Source organism: Pipistrellus kuhlii, unplaced genomic scaffold, assembly GCF_014108245.1.
Source record: "Pipistrellus kuhlii isolate mPipKuh1 unplaced genomic scaffold, mPipKuh1.p scaffold_m20_p_1, whole genome shotgun sequence".
NCBI classification, from domain to species: Eukaryota; Metazoa; Chordata; class Mammalia; order Chiroptera; family Vespertilionidae; genus Pipistrellus; species Pipistrellus kuhlii.
This window is the reverse complement of record NW_023425404.1, coordinates 134,570,659-134,593,530: the sequence shown is the minus strand read 5'-3', so window position 1 is coordinate 134,593,530 and position 22,872 is coordinate 134,570,659. Positions and strand designations below refer to the sequence as shown.

The window sequence follows — 22,872 nt, the reverse complement described above, 5'->3', positions numbered from 1 at the left end:
CAGGAAGTGAGAGAGTGAGCGAGAGAGAAAGACAGAGAAGTGCGCCGCGGGCCGGGGCAGGAAGAGGAGGTTTCGCCACCGGAGCGCCCGGCGGCGCGCTGACAGCTTCCCCTGCCCGCCCGGCCCGGCCCCGCGCCCCGCGCCCCGCGCCCCGCGCCGCCGCCTCGCCCTCCGCCGCCCGCGCCCGCCCCGCGCCCCGAGCCCCAGCCCCGCGGCCGGGAAGGCGGCGCCGGGCCCGGCCACCGCGCGCCCCGCGCTCCCTCCGCCCGCGCTGCGACATGGCGCGCCGCTGACCGGCCCGGGACCGCGCTCCGCCGCCGCCGCCTCCGGGCCCCGAGCCGCCCGCCCGGCCCCGCTCCGGCCCCGCCGAAGCCGCCGCCGCCCGGCCCCAGGCCCGCGCCCCGGAGGGAGCCCCCGGCGCGGGGAGGCCGCGCCCCGCCACCAGGGTAAGCACATTGGGGCGAGGGTGGCCGCGCCGGGACCTGCGGCCTCCTGCCCCACGCCCCTCGGCCCCGCGGACTTCCTCGCTCCCGCGCTAACCGCTGGGCAGCCCGGTGGGAGGAGGGTGACAGGCGCGGAGGGGCGCTGGAGAGGGGCGACGGAGGGAACGGCACAGCCTGGACGCGGCGGGGCCGGCCACCCCCAGAGGCCGCGGCTGCCCAGCTGTCCTTTCTCTCCGCCTCCCTCCGCCGGGCGGGAGCGGGACCCAGAGGGCAACTCTGGCAAACTTTTTTTTCCCCCCCCAATTCCCACCCCCACCCCTGCGGGGGCACGGCCTGGGGGATGAGGCGCGCTGGGGCTGGGAGGCGAGGGGGGACGGTGGTTGGTGCAGTGCTGAACCAGATTTCGCCTAAGGGCGTCCCGTGAAATGAAAGCAGAAGTCAGGGCCGTGCCCTGGGCTGGGAAAGCCCTCCCCGGCTCCCCGAAATGGAAAGGGACAGTCTTATTCCTTCGTCTTCTGCTTCAAAAAAGAAGCCCCCCTCCTCCCCCCCCTCCCCCCCCCACGCACACATACCCAGGACATAATATATTCACCCAGGATAGGTCCTGTGCATTCACTTTCAACATAAGGAGGGCTTGATAGTGATCCTACAGGGCCTGGCATGTAAGAGGGAAAAGAAATCACCTAGTTGGAGCACTTTTTACACGCTCTGGTTATGTAAAACCCTGGAGCAATGGTACCCTGTATTGTGCATGAACCTCTGCAACTAAATGATAGAAACAAAGCCTTGCCTAAATACAAGTTGTCTCGTGGTCTTTAAAAATCAAATACGGATGGAGATGCTTGCCCTGGTTTACATTTTAGTACTGGTCTATCTTGAAACCTAAAGGGGACTTCAAGATCCAGGGTCTGATTATCAAGATTGAAGATGTTTTTCATAGACTTGTTAAGTAGGGTTTTTCAACATTGCAGTTTATTAAGTAGGCGTAGTTAACCTAAAGACTTTGTTATAAAGCCCATGATCTAAGAAAATGACTGATATTCCTAAAACACTTAATAGCTCGGGCATACAGATGTTCTTCTACAAACTGGTGATCTTTGGTAAACACGTAAAACTTGGGGTCCAGATGTTCAGTGCTTATTTTTCTAGCAGAATACCTTAATTGGATATTCTCTGGTACTCCTAAGTTGCACTAATGTTTGTTCAAACATTAAAAGGGGCACTTGATTAACATAAAGCCCTTCCTTGATGTATGTTGTTTTCATGATTTCAATATTGTGCTTTCTAGAGACTCTCTTACTGTTGGATGTGCTCAATAGATGATGTAAATTACTTAAAGCAAAATAGTCTTTTGAGCTTAGGAACGTGGGAAACCAGGAAATAAAAAGATTTGTGTCTCATAGCCTTTTTCATTTATTATGTAATTAAATTGGTAAAGTGAGAAAAACAAATGGAATCTCCTGAAAGTCTTCATCCCCATGGAGATGTCTGCAGCTCCTCAGTTTGCTCTTGAGCTTGTTTGAATAAAATGTCTTGATGGGCCACAGCCTATTGGACAGATGTGAACGCAAGGGAAGACTCACGTTGTGTAGATTTAACCTGTTTGCAAGACTTTTTAAAGAAGAAAAGATAATCCACTTGGGGGTTGGTGGCGATTTGAAAATTCACATTTTCATCTTGTAATTTCGGTTTATAGCTGATGTGCTGCAGTTGGCATTCATGTGGGTTGTCTAAATGCCCCTGTTTTTCAAGCCCAGTTAGTAAATAGTGGAGTATACATACAAAAATAGCTGTTCCCCTTTGTAAGCACTGCTTTGATCTTTGTACTTCCTTCTTCTACCTCTTCGACAAGAGCCTCTGTGAGGACAAAGTTGCAGCTGGTTAAAGCTCAGTAGGTCTAGAATAGGCAGAACTTCAGATTTAGTTGATCCTATTCCTCATATTTCTCTTGTCATGTTCCCTGGAACAAATTGAAGCTAGTCGGATAAACTAATATTTACTCAGGTTGTTTTCACTCCTGCTTTTAGATTTCCAGATAATGGACGACGTAAGTTACAGTAAGTTAACTTGCCTTTCAGGGGCTGCTCATTGTGGTAGATAGGAGGTCTAGATGACCTATGGGAGGTTATAGGAATCTGGGACTCTCGTTCAATCAGCAAGACCTTATTTTTCACCTAATTTATGAGAGGTATTCCCCTGTTCAGAAGAGGTGAAAGTTCTGGCTTCTGGGGGAAGTGGTTACTGTATAACCTTCAATTAGTTTGAAGTTGGGAGAGGAAAGAACAGTAGCTGACATTTTAAAGCAGCACATTACAAAATAATGTCTGAGTTTCAATATGGATTTTTGATAGTCCAATATCATCTTTTTCCTTCTCCAGAACTTCCTGGTAAATGTCCCGCTCTGAGCATAGAGATGAGTGCAGTAGGAAGTGTTTCTGGAAATGCAGGTAGTTTTACCAATAAATACTGAGATTATGCCCTCCTGCAGGTTGATCGTGAATCACGTTAGCAGCAGTGGCTCAGAATCAATGGCTGCACAAAATTCCTCATCGGTTTACCTTACTTAGTAGGAGAGTTTTATTGCTTGCTAGATTGGTTTTCTGTTTATAATACTAATCCTATAAGGTGGCATGATTATTATATGTTACAAGAAGAGAAGGAAGCATAGAATTTAGTGCTGGAGGACAATTTTAAGTCTTTTGTTTCTACATGTCTGATTAGAGTTAATTGACAACTTCTTTCTTGGTGGCCAATAAACCACGCTGAGCCAGTCTACCCTGCTTTCTGGAAGTTCAACTCATTGGCACTCTAGCACTATAAACACTGAACTCACTATGGTGTTCTTAGAGGTGAGCAGATAAATCGTCAGAAGCATATATACCCCTTTGAGTTGACCCTGTCACTGTTTAGGAGACCCTGAGGGTTTGAGGAACTAGAGGCATTCAGCCTCAGAGAGGAATGTTTGGATTTGTGGCCCAGTCCTGGCTCCTTGACTGTGCAAGTGCGCGTGTGTGCGTGCGTGTGTAATAAAAAAAGATTAATAATTGAAACCAGCTAATTTGGTAGAGTTTATAGTTGGAGTACATAACCAAGACATTTATCTTTGTGATAGTTCATTAATGAGTGTCCAGGGCCTCACTGTTAGATTTTTTTTTTTTAAAGGAGTAGTATTTTTTTTCATAATGAAATTGCTTTATGCCTTTGGTTTCTGCTGTGTTAAAGAAGGTACTCCTGAGTGCATATTAACAAACTATCATATTTTCAGATGAGATTGGTAAACCTACCCTTGAAGATCAGCTAATGGTTTAGAAAATAAATTGTGAAAGTCTTATTGCTGCACTATGAATAATTTAAAGTCAACAACTTTACACAAAGTATGTAATATAAGGTGTGATTGCTTAAAGATTATAAGAATCCTCAAAAGTATAGGTGATGATTGAAAATATTTGTTTTATTTAGAGTATTAATAATAAATATATTTTAAACTTTAAAAAGAAATCATTAATTATTCTCTTCTCATATTTTCTGTAGTCATTATTAGATTTAATTATCAGTAAAATAAGTTTTACCTGGTTTAATTTGTTGCCTGTTTTGAAATTAGAATAATGAAATGGGTGGTTTAATTCCCTATTACAAATTAGCTTATTTTCATTTACATTTTACTGTGAGGCCAAAACTCTTATAACCAGTTTTATTATGATCCATACTTTTAAAAAGATATTAATAAATTTAAACTATCCATAGATTCAATTTCTTTAAATTATGAAAAAATTATGACTGAGCTTTAAAGAAGACTGTAAAGATTCTATATTCTTTAAGAGCCTATGCATGAAAAAAATATATAATAAAAAGGGGAGGAAAAAGAGCCACCTGAGAGAATAAAAATTCTGCAGTTCCAGTTTTAAAAAGATCACATCTATACTGACAACTATCTGACACTGAACATTGTGCTTGTTGGTACACACTGAGCAATCAGTAACTATTTGTTGAATGAAGGAATGACATAAGTTTAGATTTGTTTGTTTAAAAAAGGGCAACCATTTTCTGCAAGGAACAAGGATTATGCCACTTTGCCATGCCTTCTGGGAAGAAAGGAGCCAAAAACTAGTTCTTTCTTCCTAGGTATTCCTTTCGTATCTGAAGGATGCTTGAAGTTTATTAGAACATGTAATTTATTCAAAAGTACCCAGCCCCTTCCAGGAGGGGAGCATTTCATTCTGAAAGAGGAGTTTATGAACTGGAAAAAAAAAAAAATGGCTTTTAGTTTCAAAGTTTTAAAGGCACTCATCAAACAAGGTAATAAAGTAATTGAAATGGTAAAAGGTGCTGGTACAAGTTTAAAAAAAAGTAACTTTTTGACTAGGCCAGAATTCCTCTGAGCTCCACTGAAACTAATTTCAATGCTGGTATCTCCAGGAAAGGAAACAATGTTACAAGCACTGCCTTGTAATCCAAAGATTGTTAAAGCCTATCTAAATTAATCCAAATGTAAACACAAATATGCATTAGATACTTACCACCTATAAAAACTGGGGTAGGAGGAGAGTTACTAGCTGGAAACCTCAGGAGCTAGCAGACAGCAAGGTTTACTGTACTTTGCACTTTTGTGCTTTAATGATTTTGTGGCTGTAAAACCTGGGCCTCCTCATGCCAGTTTTTGTTGTTGTTGTTTTTATTATTTCTCAGTTGTAGCATTTTCAGGAAATGTCCTCGAAACTCTGACTCTCTTTATTCTGTGTGGACACAGTGTATGAAATGAAATATACCATCCAGACCAGAACAGAGCACAGTGTCAACACCCTCCCTCCTGGTGTCATTGTGCCCCCAGGAGCGTAAGAACCGTTTTATTGAAAACTGCCGACGTCAGTCCCCGCTGCTTTGCTGCCCACCTCATCATGGTTCTGACCCTGGCCTCTCTTCCAATCACTTCTAAACCTGCAGTCAAGTTTAAACAGTGAATTTTAAAAACTGTTCACAAATACATAGATGTATAATGATTTCTGTTGTTGCCCACAAACTGAGGAACAAACTATTTGCTTACCTAACCCCTACACTGTAAAGATGCCATTGTTAAGAAGGACTCTGAAAGTGAGTAACAGCAGTGCTTGTTAGTGAAAAATAATACAACACTCCAAATATTCTGACTGGAGATACATTTTGCGGTGTTCTGGTATATGATCAGTGCAATCTACAGCTTTTGGGTGGGCATGAAGAGAAGTGTAAACAAAAACCCAAAGTTTTAACACTGTCCTGATTTTTACCATATTACCCATACATTTAAAAAAATATATTTTAATGATTTTTTACAGAGAGAAAGAGAGATGGATAGAGAGTTAGAAACATCGATCAGCTGCCTCCTGCACACTCCCCACTGGGTATGTGATCGCAACCAAGGAACATGCCCTTGACCGGAATTGAACCCAGGACCCCTGAGTCAACAGGCCGATGCTCTAGCCACTGAGCCAAACCGGTTAGGGTCTAGTCATACATTTTATAGTGGAAAATAAAGCTATTGGACTTCTCTTAGATTTTAGCCTTTTGATATATGAGGCTCAAAATATAAAACTGCATAAAGTTTTAAGCACACCTTTTAATTAACATTTAAAATGTAATTTGGTTTTTATAATGAATTTTGTTTATCAAAATAGCAATTCTTTTTAAGTTTTTATTTATTACTGCTTATCATTTGGATTAAATATACTATAATATGTTTATCCTTCTTACCTCCAAAAAATTCTAACATATATCAAGCATAAAAGCAAAAATTAAAAGCGATGACAAACTTCCCTATCAAACTACTTATCTATTGGTTCTGTGCCCAAAACTGCAATTCATTTAAATAGTGAAAATAAATTACTTAATTATCTTAGAAAATATGCCTTCCCAGAGAAGAATATTAGGAATGGAAGAAATGACTATTTTTTAAATGTTTTAACATGAAATCCTGACTCATGTCTTATGGATATTTGACGAACTTCTTTGTCTGCCAGTTCTTAACTTAGGTATAAGTTTATTTTCTAGGATTTAACCACTTATTGGTGTTTGATCATTGAGACTTGATGGATAAACTTGAGTCTTTTTCTTTTAAATGTAGGCTAGGTATGATGGTGAGGTCAAAGGTCCCTTGCAATTTACGGTATCTAACATAATGCTGTCTGTATGGTACAAACACCTGTATGACTTATACAGTTAAAATAAAGACGTGAAAGGGTGGAAGGAGTATGATTGGCTGTTCATATAGAGTAGGGGTGTCGAACTCAATCAGAGAAGGGACCAAAATCTAAAATCCAGCCTAAATCTCGGGCCGAATGGTTTATTGAACAGTCATAAACTGTCATTGTGATGGAAACGCAGCGGAGTGCAGTGATGACAGCGCGGTGCGGGCCACATTGCAAGGCCTGGCGGGACGGATTTGGCCCGCGGGCCTTGTGTTTGACACGTGATATAGCGGAAACTCAAAGTAGAAAAGAAGAAACATGAAAAAGGTAAAGAATATAAATTAAACATTATGTATTATAGTTATATTGGATTTCAGGAAAGTACTTACAGGAATACCCAAAACCATTGGTTTATGTAGAATTAAAACTGAACATAAAGTATCTGGGAAGTAGAAAAGATTAGTTTTTTTAAATGTGCTCACACTGCTGATTTCAAGCCAACCAAGACAGTATGGGAAATACTTTATGTAGGAGATGGATTAAAATGAGCCAAAAAATATAACTAGTCCCATACTGTTATATTTAATTAATTTATTTTTATGCTAATATATAGTAAGGTATGTAAGTTAAGTGTTGTGTGTGTGTGTGTGTGTGTGTGTGTGTGTGTGTGTGTGTTTCAGACCTATGAGTCTTGAAAATTTGACCAAAACAAAAGATAATGAAAGCACAGATAAAAGTTTAGGGGGAAAGTTCTCTATAAAATTAGGTCTTGACCTTTACTATTGACTTGAATGTGAAAAAGAAAATAATGTAGAAAGTGAATCAGCATTCAGAGAGAAGGGTAAATTCTGTATATCATAGATGAGAATGGAGAATTATAATGAAAGATGCAGAAAGAGATTGCCCTTGAAAAGAAGGTTTACAGACATTTCACTGTTAATTATCCTATTTTTAATCAATTAAAAACAATGGCCATTTCCCCCACATTCTGAGAACATGTAAGACGTGATTAAGCAAACCTCAGGATACCTGGGAAGTTGAAATCAGAATCATGGCATGTGACAATTCAGTGTACTTCCTTGCTCTCATGCAAATCATAGCATTCATTTGAAGTAATATCTTTATGTTTTCTCTCCATGTGTTTACCCAACTTCCTGTTTTAGACAACCACACCTTAGATTATTTTAATATTTCCTAACTATGTTAAAACATTACCTTATTGGTCATTTACCCTGAAGTTCTTTGTCATGATGGGCAGGGACAGTATCCCATTCTCTTAGAAAGTCCTTTAGAATAGTCCATGTTGTTTAAAGAGGTAGTTTAATCCTATGTTGAAATAAATAGATGATTGCCCGGGGGGAGGGGAGAGGGAGATGGGGAGGGGAAGTTGTGCTATGTTTATTAAATATCTGTTACACTGATGGAGCCCAGAAAACGATAATTTTATTGCTGAGGCACTTACGTATCGCATAGACGTCCCCATCAGTATGTCAATATCCAATCAATCATCCCCATGCCCCAAGGTGGTGCCCTAGCACACTAGGGGATGCAGTCGTTAGCCACTGCGGTCCATTCAGTAGGTGTCCCACGTCAGAAATCGGGGAACCTTGTCCTTCAGGCATACTCACTCACCTCCTCCAGTCAAGCCCCAAGTTCTACCCTGGTATCAACTCCGCCGCCTCCTCATCTCCAGAATTCATTTCTTCCTCACTGAATTTCTAGTTTTATTTTTGCACTGCCTCCTAATACAGTATCTCCAGCTTCTGTTCCGTCCTTAATTCCAGCAGGAGGGCCCCATTTCTAAAGTGCAAGTCAAAACAAGTCAGGATCTTTATATTTCTGAAATGGTTCTTTGTTATCTTCACAAGCTGATTGCTGCACACCTCACCTCCCACCCTTGCTCCTCGCCCATCCCCCTCCTTCTCATGTCATCCACATCAATTTTCAGTTCCTTGTCCTCCATATTTTCTCACTTTGAGTGCCTCCGCATACACGCTTCTTCCTTAGCCATGGTGCTAACCGCACAATCTTCAGGCCTAGTTCAGGCATCACCGTTTCTCTCTCCTCCTATTCATTCTCCCTGACCAACCCTTAAGGAACAATGTGCCTCCCATCTATGTTCTCTTGACCTTTTATGCAATCCAGGCAGAAAATATGTGCAAGGCAGAGACTTTGTCTTACTTTTTATTTGCACGGTCTATTAATATTTTTGTCTAGTTATTTACATATTCATTTCAGCAAACTTAGGGGTGTTGTGCAAATAAAAAGTAAAAAAAAAAAAATAAAAAAAAAATGAGGGTTGGATTAAATGAGTATCTACCTCCAAAATTGTTTCTTTGAAATAATAGTGTTAATTTGGAAGATTTCAGATTTTCTTACCATATTGAGTTACATAGATCAACTTAAGAAAAATGCATGTGACAAGTTACAAAAACAATTTTTGATTATCAATGTGATAAATATAAGGAATTCTCTGTGCACCAGGACTCTAGTATAATGTAAGACCTTGTAATACTATGCTTCCATTTGTCTTCTTCCTTTCCAATGTGCTGTTTATTATACATTTTACTTATGTATATGTTATAAACCCCCAAGTAGATTGTATTTTTTTAAAAAACAAACAAGAAAAAAAGTGTTATACTCTCCTACATATTCATTATCTTTGGTGTTTTTCATTCTTTCATGTAGGTCCAAGATTCTGTCTGGTATCATGTAGCTTTAGCATGAAGAACTTTCTTTTTTTTAAATTTTTTTTATTTATTAAATTATTATCTGTGTACATATTTTAACATTGCCCCCCCCCCCCACATACCCTCCCTCCCCAGAGTTTTGTGTCCATTAGTTGTACTTATATGCATGTATACAAGTCCTTCGGTTGATCTCTTATCTCCCCTAGATCTCCCTACTCTCCCTGGTGTAATTTTACAGTCTGCTTGTTGCTTTACTGTCTTTATATCTATCTTTTGGTTTGTCAGTTTATAATGTTTTTTAATGTCCATAAATGAGTGAGGCCATGTGGTATTTCTCTTTTATTGACTGGCTTATTTCAATCAGCATAATGTTCTCTAGTTCTATCCAGGTTGCTGCAAATGATGAGAATTCCTTCTTTTTTTATGGCAGCATAGTATTCCATTGTGTAGATGTACCATAGTTTTTGGATCCAATCATCTGCTGACAGGCACCTAGGCTGTTTCCAGATTCTAGCTATTGTAGATTGTGCTGCTATGAACATAGGGGTGCATAGATCCTTTCTGATTGGTGTTTTTAGTTTCTTGGGATATATTCCTAGGAGTGAGATTACTGGGTCAAATGGGAGTTCCATTTTCAGTTTTTTGAGGAAACTCCACACTGTTCTCCACAGTGGTTGCACCAGTCTGCATTCCCACCAGCAGTGCACGAGGATTCCTTTTTCTCCACAACCTTGCCAACACTTGTCGTTTGTTGATTTGTTGATGTTGGCCATTCTGACAGGTGTGAGATGGTACCACATTGTTGTTTTGATTTGCATCTTTCGGATAATTAGTGACTTTGAGCATGTTTTCATGTGCCTTTTGGCCTTCCTTCTGTCTTCTTTTGAAAATATTCTATTTAGGTCCATTGCCCATTTTTTAATTGGATCATTCATCTTCCCTTTATTTAGTTGTATAAGCTGTTTGTAGATGTTGGAGATTAAACCTTTATCAGTGGTAACATTTGCAAATATGTTCTCCCACACAATGGGCTTTCTTGTTGTTTTGCTGATGGTTTCTTTTGCTGTAAAAAAGCTTTTTATTTTGATGTAGTCCCATTTGTTTATTTTCTCTTTAGCTTCCATTGCCCTAGGGGCAGTATCAGTGAAGAAGTTCTTTTGGCATACGTCTGAGATTTTGTTGCCTGTGGATGCTTCTAGTATTTTTATGGTTTCCCATCTGATGTTTAAGTCCTGTATCCATTTTGAGTTAATTTTTGTGCATAGTGTAAGTTGGTGATCTATCAATAGTTTCATTCTTTTGCATGTATCTGACCAATTTTCCCAACACCATTTATTGAAGAGACTTTCTTGATTCCATTGTATATTCGTGCCTCCTTTGTCAAATATTAATTGAGCATAGTGATTTGGATTGATATCTGGGTTCTTGATTCGATTCCATTGATCTATATGTCTGTTTTTGTGCCAGTACCAGGCTGTTTTGAGAACAGTGGCTTTGTAATACAGTTTGAAGTCTGGTATTGAGATCCCTCCTACTTTACTCTTCTTTCTCAGGATTGCTGTGGCTATTCGGGGTCTTTTATTGTTCCAAATGAACTTTTGGAGAGTTCTTTCTAGGTCAGTGAAATATGCCGTTGGTATTTTAATAGGGAGTGCATTAAACCTATAGATTGCTTTAGGAAGAATGGACATTTTGATGATGTTGATTCTACCAATCCATGAACATGGTATGTTCTTCCATCTGTTTACATCTTCCTCTATCTCTTTTTTCAGTGTCGGGTAGTTTTCCACGTATAGGTCCTTTACTTCCTTAGTTAAGTTTATTCCTAGGTATCTTAATAAATGGAATTGCTTTTTTAGTCTCTGTTTCTATAAATTCGCTGTTGGTGTATAGAAACGCCATAGATTTCTTGGTGTTAATTTTGTATCCTGCTACATTGCCAAATTCATTTATTAAGTCAATTAGTTTTTTAATGGAGTCTTTTGGGTTTTTTATATACAATATCATGTCGTCTGCAAATAAGGATAACTTTACTTCTTCTTTTCCAATTTGGATGCCTTTTATTTCCTCCTCTTGTCTGATTGCAATGGCTAGTACTTCCAGTACTATGTCAAACAGGAGTGGCGAGAGTGGGCATCCCTGTCTTGTTCCTGTTCTTAGAGGGAATGGTTTTAGTTTTTGCCCATTGAGTATGATGTTGGCTGTGGGTTTATCATATATAGCTTTTATTATGTTGAGGTATGATCCTTGTACTCCCACCTTGTTGAGAGTTTTTATCAGGAAAGGGTGTTGGATTTTATCAAATGCTTTTTCTGCATCAATTGATATGACTATATGATTTTTATCTTTCAATTTGTTTATGTGATGTATCACGTTTATTGATTTGCGGATATTGTACCAACCTTGCATTCCTGGAATAAATCCTACTTGGTCATGGTGTATGATCTTTGATGCCCTGCTGGAGCTGATTTGCTAGAATTTTGTTGAGGATTTTGGCATCTATGTTCATGAGGGATATTGGCCTGTAATTCTCTTTCATTGAGTTGTCTTTATCTGGTTTTGGTATTAGAGTGATGCTGGCTTCATAGAAGGAGTTTGGAAGTATTCCTTCCTCTTGAATTTTTTGGAATAGTCTGAGGAGGATAGGTTTTAGTTCTTCCTTGAATGTTTGGTAAAACTCTCCTGTGAAGCCATCTGGCCCTGGGCTTTTGTTTGCTGGAAGCTTTTTGATGACTGTTTCAATTTCTTCCCAAGTCACTGGTTTATTGAGATTTTTAGATTCTTCCTGATTGAGTTTTGGAAGTTCGTATTTTTCTAGGAATATGTCCATTTCCTCCAGGTTGTTCTGTTTGTTGGAATAGAGTTGTTCGTAGTATTTTGTAACAATCCTTTGTATTTCAGCGGGATCTGTTGTTATTTCACCTCTTTCATTTCTGATTTTGTTTATTTGGGTCCTCTCTCTTTGTTTCTTGGTTAGCCTGGCTAGAGGTCCATCTATCTTGTTTATCCTTTCAAAGAACCAGCTCTTGGTTTTGTTGATCTTATGTATTGTTTCTTTGGTCTCTATGTCGTTTATCTGTGCTCTGATTTTTGTTATTTCCTTCCTTCTGCTTACACTGGGCTTTTCTTGTTGCTCTTTTTCTAACTCTTTGAGTTGTAGAGTTAGATCATTTGTTACCATTTTTTCTAGTTTTTTGCAATAGGCTTGTAGGGATATGAACTTCCCTCTCAAAACTGCTTTTGCTGTGTCCCATAGATTTTGGATAGTTGTGTTTTCATTGTCATTTGTTTCCAGGATGTTTTTAATTTCTTCCTTGATTTCTTTGGTAACCCAGTCCTTGTTTAATAGCATGCTGTTTAGTCTCCATGTGTTTGGATTTCTTTGGATTTTTTTCATTGTAGTTAATTTCCAGTTTTATGCCACTATGATCTGAGAAGATGCTTGATATGATTTCTATCTTCTTGAATTTGAAGAGACTTTGCCTATGTCCCAAAATGTGGTCTATCTTTGAGAATGTCCCATGTGCGCTTGAGAAGAATGTATATTCTGTGGCTTTGGGGTGGAATGTTCTGAAGATGTCGATTAATTCCATCTGGTCTAGCGAGTAATTTAGGATTGATATTTCTTTGCTGATTTTTTGTTTAGATGATTTGTCAAAGGGTGATAGTGGGGTATTAAAATCTCCTACTATAATTGTATTGCTATTAATCTCTCCCTTAATGTCCTCCAGCAGTTTTTTTTATATATTGGGGTGCTCCCGTGTTGGGTGCATATATATTTACTAGGGTTATTTCTTCTTGTTGGATTGCTCCCTTTAGTATTATGAAGTGGCCTTCATTATCTCTTGTTATGTCCTTCACTCTGAGATCTAATTTGTCAGATATAAGTATTGCTACCCCAGCTTTTTTTTTCATTTCCATTCGCCTGGAAAACCTTATTCCATCCCTTCACCCTCAGTCTGTGTGCATCTTTCTTTCTGAGGTGTGTTTCTTGTAGACAACAGATATATTGGTCTTGTTTTCTTATCCAATCCGACACCCTATGTCTTTTGATTGGAGCATTTAGTCCATTTACATTTAAAGTTATAATTGATGGATACTTATTTGACGCCATTTTTATTCTATACCCCTGTGTTCCTTCTTTGCTTTCTATTTCTTTAATTTTACAGTAGACCCTTTAGCATTTCTTGCATTGCTGGTTTGGTGGAGATAAATTCCCTTAGTCTGTTTTTGTCTGTGAAGCTCCTGATTTCACATTCACTTTTGATTGATAGCCTTGCTGGGTATAGTATTCTTGGATTCAGACCCTTCCTTTGCATGACTTTGTATATTTCATCCCATTCCCTTCTGGCCTGATAAGTTTCTGTGGAGAAATCAGTTACTAGTCTGATGGGGGTTCCTTTATATGTAACTTTCTGTCTCTCTCTGGCTGCTTTTAAAATTCTTTTTTTGTCATTGGTGTTTACCAGCTTAATTGTAATGTGCCTAGGGGTTGGTTTTCTGGGGTTCATTTTGCTTGGGACTCTGCGAGCATCTTGGATTTGTGTGGGCTTTTTCTTCTCTATCTCAGGAAAGTTTTCTGTCATTATTTCTTGAAATATGTTTTCCATGTCTTCCTCAATTCCCTTTCCTTCTGGAACCCCTATTATTCTAATATTGTTTTGTTTTGTATTGTCCCAAAGTTCCCTTAGACTTTCCTCCTGTTTTTTAATTTTTTTTTTCCAGAAGTTGTTCTAATTGGGTATTTTTTTCCATCTTGTCTTCTACCTCACTGATGCAGTCCTCTGTTTCTTCTAATCTACTCTTGATGCTTTCTATTGAGTTCTTTACAGTAGCAATGTCATTTTTCATTTCTTCTTGGTTTTTCTTCATTTCCTCTTGGTTCTTACTCATATTGTCAAATTTGTCTTCCATTCTTTTTAGCCATCTTATGATCATTACTCTGAATTCTTGCTCAGGTAGATTGCTTGCCTCTATCTCGTTTACTTCCTTTTCTGGTGAAGCCTGCTTTTCTTTCATATGCGGGGTGTTTTTTGGTCTCCCCATGATCTAGGACACAAGGCCCGCGGGCCAAATCCGTCCCGCCAGGCCTTGCAATGTGGCCCGCACCGCGCTGTCATCACTGCACTCCGCTGCGTTTCCATCACAATGACAGTTTATGACTGTTCAGTAAACCATTCGGCCCTCGATTTAGGCTGGATTTTAGATTTTGGCCCCTTCTCTGATTGAGTTCGACACCCCTAATCTAGGATGTCTGGTTGTGTAGTTCTCTCTCTCCTGCTTTGATTTAAAGGCACAAAATACAACACAACCAGGTACAACACTCAAGGCACTGAATAGAAATGTGTTTGCGATATTAATAACCACCAATAAAGGTGGTTGTGTTGACTAGAACCCAGAATAACAAAGGCATACAATCAAACAAAAAGCATAGGCAAATCAATCTTATAACAAAAAGCATACAACTTCAGTATAGTTAACATTCAACATACAACTTCAAAGAGTTAGAGAAAAAGACTGTTTTTTGTTTTGTTTTGTTTTGTTTTTAGGACAACTGCAAGGGAGGTGTGAATGGGTTTAGAGCAGGTAGTTAGAAATTAGATATATACAAGTAGGGTGAAATTTTAGGAGGGGGTAGACAGAAGGAATGGGGAAAATCTAGAGCAGGAAAGGGTTAAGATAAACGGGGTACCAAAGGAAAAGATCGGAAAGAAGGTGAAGGCATAAAGGTAGGGTTGAGATAGAATAAAGCGTTGGAGAAGGAAAGATAAAGACTGTAGAACAGTAATCCTGAAATTAAAAAAAAAAAAAAAAAATATATATATATATATATATATATATATATATAATCAAATGAAGTAAAAATAAACAAAAGAAAATAAGATGAAAAAGGTAAATTAGTAGTAGTAATAATGTTGATTATATATACAATGTAATAATTATAAAGATAAAATCAAGTGAGGAAAAAGAAAAAAAATAGTTTCTTAGTAAACGTTGCAAATAATGAAAACAAAAATAAAAAACAAAAATTTAAAAATTAAAAAAAAATTTTTTTTCAAAAATTTAAATAAAATTTGCAGTAATGAAGGTCATTCGCTTTCTCTATTGTTATGATCCAGTCCTGATTTTTAGGCAGGTTTTGCTTTGTTTTTATTACACTAGAGTCAGTTTGTGCATTAGCCTCTGGGGGCAGTGTTTCTAGGTTGACTTCCCAGACTCTAGCCTAGAGTCTAGAGTAGGGGTGTCGAACTCAATCAGAGAAGGGGCCAAAATCTAAAATCCAGCCTAAATCGCCGGCCGAATGGTTTACTGAACAGTCATAAACTGTCATTGTGATGGAAACGCAGCGGAGTGCAGTGATGACAGCGCGGTGCGGGCCACATTGCAAGGCCTGGCGGGACGGATTTGGCCCGCGGGCCTTGTGTTTGACACATGTGGTCTAGAGCCTCTCCAGCTTTTTTTTTTTTTTTGTCCTCTCTGAAGCAGGAACTGCGGAGTGGGGGAGGGGGCAGGTCCGAGCAACTGCAATCTCCCGCAACTCTCCGATATCCCTCCGAGGCAGATCCAAATGTGTTGCTCTTTAGATATCTCCCCTGTTAGGAGCCCCGTCCACTTTCACAGGTGACAACCGCCCAACAGCTGGGGCTTCTTTCTACTTGTAATCACTGCCCTTGTCCTCCAGCTTCCGCGCGCTCTGTGCGTGCAGGCTTTTGTCTTCGCAGCAAGCACTCTCCACCCTCTCCCCGCGAAATCTGACCTTTTCGCAGAGCAGTGGGGCACTCCAGTGCAGCCAGGGGTTCGCGCCGCCTGGGATCCGCGTTCTGGGGGTCACAGATGCTTGGTGGTCGCTGCGGCTGTGGATATTCAGGCCTCTGACACGATCCTATCTTCCTCTCGAGATGGCGAGGTTTCCCGTCTAAGCCGGTAGGTAGCTCCGGGCAGGGAAGTAGCCCATGTGGGTGCTTCCCTGTGAGGGGTTCCTCTGTCAGCGGCCCCCCAGCAGTTTCTTCTGGTGTTCGCTGTCTCCCAGCTTGCTAATAAACACTCACAGCACAAGACCCTCAGTTGCTCTCTCTTTCTGCTTCGGGACAGGGCTTAGAATCCGCCCATCTATTTATTCTTCGGCCATCTTACCTCCCAAGAACTTTCTTTTTAACATGTGTTTTAGCAGGCCTGCTAATGGAAAATTCAGCTTTTGGTTATTTGAAAAATGATAATTTTTAAAGGATATTTTTAAAGGATATTTTTTGTAAACATAGAATCATACACTGATCTTTTTTATTCCCTTCAGCACTTGCATTATTGTTTCCAATGAAAAGTTAGCCATTATAATTATCTTAATGCCCCTGATCCTTTAGTGCTTTTAGGATTTTTCCTTTAGCGTTAGTTTTTAACAGTTTGGCTGTAGTGGGACCAAGCATGGTTTTATTTGTCTTTATCCAACATGGTTTTGTGCCTTTGAGATTCTTGTATTTATGGTTTGATTTTTTAAAAAAAATCAAATATAAAAAAAATCTGATGATTATTTCTTCAGCATTTGTCTCTTCTCTCTCTTTATAGGACTCTAACTTGCAGGCCACTTGATATTGTCTCATAGGATACTGAAGGGGTTTAATTATTCCTGCCTTTTTCTTCATGCTTTAGTTTGGATACGTTTTCTTGGCCATTCTTTAAGTTTATTGGTCCTTTACTCTACAGTGTTCAATATGTCCATTTAGTGAAATTTCATTTTGGTCTAGAATTTTTCATTGGATCTTTTTTATTTTTTAAGAGTTTTAATTTATCTGCTGAGATTTCCTTTCTGTTCATTTATTATGTTCGCTTTTTCCTTTACATTCTCAAACATATTGCTATTGGTAATTTTAAAGTTATTGGTTGTGCCCTGATTGGTGTGACTCAGTTGACTTGGTACATCATCCCATGTACCAAACAATTGCTGGTTCGATTCCCAGTTGGGTACATGCCTGGGCATGTGGGCTCAATCCTCAGTAGGGGTGTGTAGGCGGCAGCCAATCAATGCTGTGCTCTCATATTTATGTTTCTTTCTCTCCTTCTCCCTAAAAATTAATAAAGATATTTTTAAAATAAAGTCATTGGTTGCCAATTCTAGCATTTGTGTCATTTTTTGAGTCATATTTTCCTACTTCTTTACATATTTTTTTGTACATTGTACAGAGTATAGATTTTTGTCTTTTTAAAAGACATCATGTCTACTCTTAGACATTTATATCCACTTAAGATGTTAATATAGAGATTAAAGTTAAATTTCTGTAAAACAGTATCTTGTCAACTGTAAAATCACCAATATACTTAAGTATGATAGCCCTTCTGTGGACTACAGAGCTAAGGGTACAGGAGAAATATAGGGTTTCTTGGCAGAGGTCGGATTTGAGTAGAGGCTTGAGGAACCAGTAGTGTTTAAGTAGGAAATATGGTATTTCAGGATGTAGGACATACTTTCAACAAATATATAATACAAGATGGAAATGACCAAGGTGTTTTTGAATGACCAGTCTGCTTATAGTAGAGGGTTTGGTTACAATAAGGGCCACTCTAAAACCATTTCTATAAAACCAGGTGTCTCACTAGTAAATTTTTTGCTTGTTACAAGAAAACTCAATGGTCTTTTAAAATTATATAATTATAGGAGATGCTTATAACATGATTTAATATAGTAATTAATATGCTGAGTAGTTTTGGGCTTTTGATTATCTTGTAAGTAATGTGGCAAATAATGTAAAATAATTTTAAGGGAAAAGTAATACCACCGTAAGGGAGAACATAGGGAGATTATTATTGTCATTCAGAGGTGAGACAATTAAGGTTTAAGTGGGATGAAACAGTGGAATTAGAACAGAGAGGGAGATACAAGAAATAATACCCCCCCCTATATTTTCCGGCGTATAAGATGATCCCCTAATTTTTACAGTTAAAACATAGGTTTAGGCCTATATTCACTGTGTAAGACTACCCCCCACTTCAAAGAAAAGACTTACCTTGCTGTCAAGATCTGTAGGTAATTTTTGTGCAATTTTGGTCTTTTGCCCCCGATTTTCGGTTGACTTTTTTTCGTTTCAAAAGTCGTCTTATACGCCGGAAAATGCGGTAAGCAGAAGTTGATTATTGACTGGATATGAGTGAGGAAAAAGAAAGAAAGGTGACTGGAATTTTGAACTTGAGTACCTGACAGAATGATTGATATAATAGCAGAAATTGGGAAGGCAAGAATGGGTTCTGTTGCTGCAGGAATGATGAATTTGGTTTTAGATCTTGGAGAATTGGAGGGTTTGAAAAGATGATTAACTTTTTTATAATGGTATCACTACTTAAAGCTAACAGGAATTATTAATATTGACATTTTAAAGGTTTTTTATTTTGTTTATACCACAGGTTTTTGTGGGTTTTTTTGTTTGTTTTGTTTTTACTAATGTACTTGTGACTTTTGTTCATTTGGAACTGAATAAGCCAATAGAGTAAAAAGGACAGTAAAACTTTTGATGTCTCAATTTCTTTTTCCACTTTATTATAAACATTATTGTTTACTATGCTATCTGAATAAGTCCCTAACAAATAAAGTGTAATTACTGAGTTACCAAGATAACTAACCCATGTCCCATTTCCCACAACACTTACCAGGTTGCATTGAGTTTGCCTATTTGTCTTTCTATTTACTCAGCTTAATGGCATTAGTTATCTTCTGCTGCATATAAAAATCACTACATAGTTCATTAAAATAAAAACATTTGTATTTCTCCCCATCCTGTGGACTATCTAGGTAGTCAGAGCTGCCTCTGCTGATCTCTGAGATCTTTTGGCTGCTCGGTGGGTGTTGTTTGGTCTAGGGGAGCCTCAGCTAGGATTTTCCCTCTCTGCTCCATGTGGTCTCTCATCCTCCAGCGGGCTAGCCCAGGCTTGTTCACATGGCAGCACTGTTTCAAGAAAGCACAAATGTTGTTGCAGGGTCTCGTTCCATTGGCCGGAGGAAGTTATAGGCCCACCAAGATTCAAGGGATGGAGACATGGATTTTACCTTTCGTGGGCTGTAGTGGCAAAGAATTTTATCCACTGCTTTCAATCTACCACAACTATAAGCTTTGTGAGTACAGGGACTGTGTCACTCTGTGTACTTTGGTATCTTTGCTGACACACAGTAAGCCTCCTAAGCCTGAGTATTATTTTTTTAAATAAATGACTAAGTTAATGAAGTATTTGAGAAGCATTTAAATATATCTTATTTTTAAATATGGACATACTTTGATTATACCATTAGTGAAGATGGTGTTTTCTGTGGATATGTTTCTGTGTTTCAGGAAAACCTCCTTATCCTCCTTCTGTACTCTGAAGTTGACCAAAGGAGATAAGTAAACAGAATGCTGAGTTAAATTGTTTGGTATTTGTACCTTCACATTTGATTATCTGAGGAAGACCTCAGTTGAGTTTTGTGTATTGTCACAATTTGCTTTTGCTTTTCAGGTTATGTTATGGGTAGATTAGCTCAAACCTGAGCATTCAGGAGATCTGGAGCAAGACGCTATTAAAATGAATAAAGTTTGTAAGTCAAGGAGGAAAATCACTTCTGCCTCTTAGACAGATGAACAAACCATAATCTATGGCAGTGGTCGGCAAACTCATTAGGCAACAGAGCCAAATATCAACAGTACAATGATTGAAATTTCTTTTGAGAGCCAAATTTTTTAAATGTAAACTTCTAATGCCACTTCTTCAAAATCGACTTGCCCAGGCCGTGGAAGAGCCAGACTTAAGGGGCCAAAGAGCCTCATGTGGCTCGTGAGCCTCAATTTGCCGATCACTGGTCTATGAAGTCAGATTCCCCAGCATTACTCTGTCAACCTAAGCAAATGACTTACTCTCTCTAAATCTGAGTCTTTTCATCTGGAATAGTATTTCTCAGGATTATAGTGAGAATTAAGTGAAATATGTTAAAGCATGGGACATAGCCAATCAAGTTTAGTTCTTTCTCCATGGGAACCCAAGCACTTGACATGAAGCTATGGCATTCATCAGGGTTTATCATTCTTCACATTGACATTTGAATTAGATATTTCTTTATTGTAAGGGACTGTCTATGCATTATAGAATGTTTAGCAGTATACCTAACCTCTACACATTAGATGCCATTAGGACCACCCACCCAGCTGTGATAGCTAACAATGTCTCCAGACATTGCCAAATGTCCCTGGAGGAAAAATGCAAACATTTTACTCAGCAGTGATAAGGATAGTAATAAAGAGGGAATGTGGCTATATACCCATAACTATAGGATGGAAAATAAATAATATTTTTCTCAGAATGCCAAAAACTTTTACTTTCTCAATTGCTCTTCCTGCTTGCTCCATGGCCACAGCCATTTTTGTTGGGATTTATTTATCTTCTATGATTGAAAGCTTGCAGCCTGGAGTGGAGGCCTGGGCTGGCCAGGGCAGGCAGGAAGCTTGGCTTCCTCCATCTCTGGGAGCAGCCCTAACCTCCTGCTCTCTCCAGCTCTGTGGCTGCTGCCATTTCTGTTGGGATTTATATAAATAAATAAATATATAAATATATATATAATATATATATAATGCTGTGTCCATCTGATCGGTCACTATGACACACACTGACCACCAGGAGGCATATTGCCAATGCAGGAGCTGCCGAGCTGCAGTTCTTGGGTGACACCCCCCAAAATCAGAGAGGAGGGAGCCCAATTGATTCCTCACAGGGCTGCACAATTGTGTGTTGTAGTGATGATCAATTTGCACATTATTATTTTATTAAATAGGATAGAGACCTGATGCAGGGGTGGGGGCCAGCTGGTTTGCCCTGAAGGGTGTCCTGGATCAGGGTGGGGGTTCCCTTGGGATGTGGGGCGGCCTGAGTGAGAGACCTGTGGTGGTTTACAGGCCGGCCATGCCCCCCTGGCAACCCAAGCAGAGGCCCTGGTATCTGTGATTTATTTATCTTCTATAATTGAAACTTTTTAGCCTTGAGTAGAGTCAAGCCTCCTGCTTGCTCCATGGCCACAGCCATTTTTGTTGGGATTTATTTATCTTCTATGATTGAAAGCTTGCAGCCTGGAGTGGAGGCCTGGGCTGGCCAGGGCAGGCAGGAAGCTTGGCTTCCTCCATCTCTGGGAGCAGCCCTAACCTCCTGCTCTCTCCAGCTCTGTGGCTGCTGCCATTTCTGTTGGGATTTATTTATCTTCTATAATTAAAACTTTGTAGCCTGGAGTGGAGGCCTGGGAAGGCCAGGGCAGGTAGAAAGCTTGGCTTCCACCATCTCCAAGGGCAACTCAAGCCTCCTGCTCTCTCTAGCTCTGTGGCTTCTGTCATTTTTGTTGTGATTTACTTATCTTCTAACATTGAAACTTTGTAGCATTGAGTGGAGGCCTAGGCTGGCATTGCTTGGCAGAAAGCTTGGCTTCCTCCATTGCCAGGGAAACACAAGCCTCCCTCCTCCTCTCTTTGTGGCCGCAGCCATCTTGGTTGGGTTTATTTGTATATTTGTTCCTGATTGGATGGTAGGCATGGCTTGTGTGTGTGTGTGTGGGCTCGCGTGTGCCCGCATGCACGCACACGTGGAGGTACGGTCAATTTGCATATTACTCATTTATTAGATAGGATTATTCAGCAGAGAAATGATGAAAAGTCACTCTTTTGCTTGAAATTTTATCCTATTTGCTCTACAAGCCAAGGCATTAAAATTACACATAAGCAGCAGTGTCTGTTGTGGCTGTATATAATCTTAAAAATAGAGAAAGTTTCTCACTCTGATTCCTACCTGCACATTGGATGGCACCACAGATTCTGTTTTCAAACTTTAGATTGTGATCTATTAGTGGATCTTGAAATCATTTACTGGTTTTAAAACATGTTATGGATTTTTTAAAAATGTAATCAAGTAGAATAAAAATAATATATCTTCTTATAGTGGGCCCTGCTTAAAAACTATGAATATAGTACCTCCAACTCCATCCTTAATGGTCCACCCCTATGGCCTTGGTCTTGCTGCCTCTGCTAAGACGTCCTCCTGCTGGCCTTTGATGTCAGGCATAGGGTTGTCACATATGTGCAGAAAATAATTCCTTAGACACTGCATGTAGAACTCTCCACATATTCAGAACTTAGTTATGATTCTCACCTGGGAAATACAAGCAACTCACTGGAAAAGATGTTTTATTTATTTGCTAGGCAGCTATGTTTTCTATTTTTCTTTCCATGGTGTGAAAATTTTTCTTCAAACCTCACTGTTTTGTTTTTTGTTTGTTTGTGTGTGTTTTTTGGGGGGAGGGGGCGGTTGGCAGGGGAAGCGATGCAAAGTTTAGGAGTGTCTTCTCAGCAATCCACCCAGTCCCTCCCTTTCTGCTTCAAGGTCCTTCCTCAAAAGCACAGAACTGTGCAAAGGAAAAGTGAGAGGAAGGGGTGGGGAGCGGGGTGCAAAAGGGGCTTTCCCTGGTCTTTCCTAACCCCTGAGTTCCAAGGGCTTGTTGGAGGCTCACATTTTTTAAATAAAACCTGCTTTTGCCATTAATGCAAATATTACTCAGTGATTCATCCTTTTTGACATTTGGCTTTGAATGATGAA

At 39.7% G+C, this 22,872-nt stretch overlaps 1 protein-coding gene across 7 annotated transcripts in view; it reads left to right on the top strand.

Annotated features, from left to right (window-relative positions):
• The first annotated feature begins 378 nt into the window (after nt 1–378).
• Nucleotides 379–22,872, top strand: part of NFKB1 (nuclear factor kappa B subunit 1) — a 136,530-nt gene continuing 114,036 nt past the window's right edge. For 5 of the 7 annotated variants that reach the window (XR_004983020.2, XM_045570387.1, XM_036410292.2 and 2 more), the window contains exon 1: nt 379–446. The gene's annotated coding sequence lies outside the window, so the exon portion shown is untranslated. The remainder of the gene's footprint in view (nt 447–22,872) is intronic. The other 2 variants (XM_036410281.2, XM_036410267.2) reach the window with 1 other exon arrangement.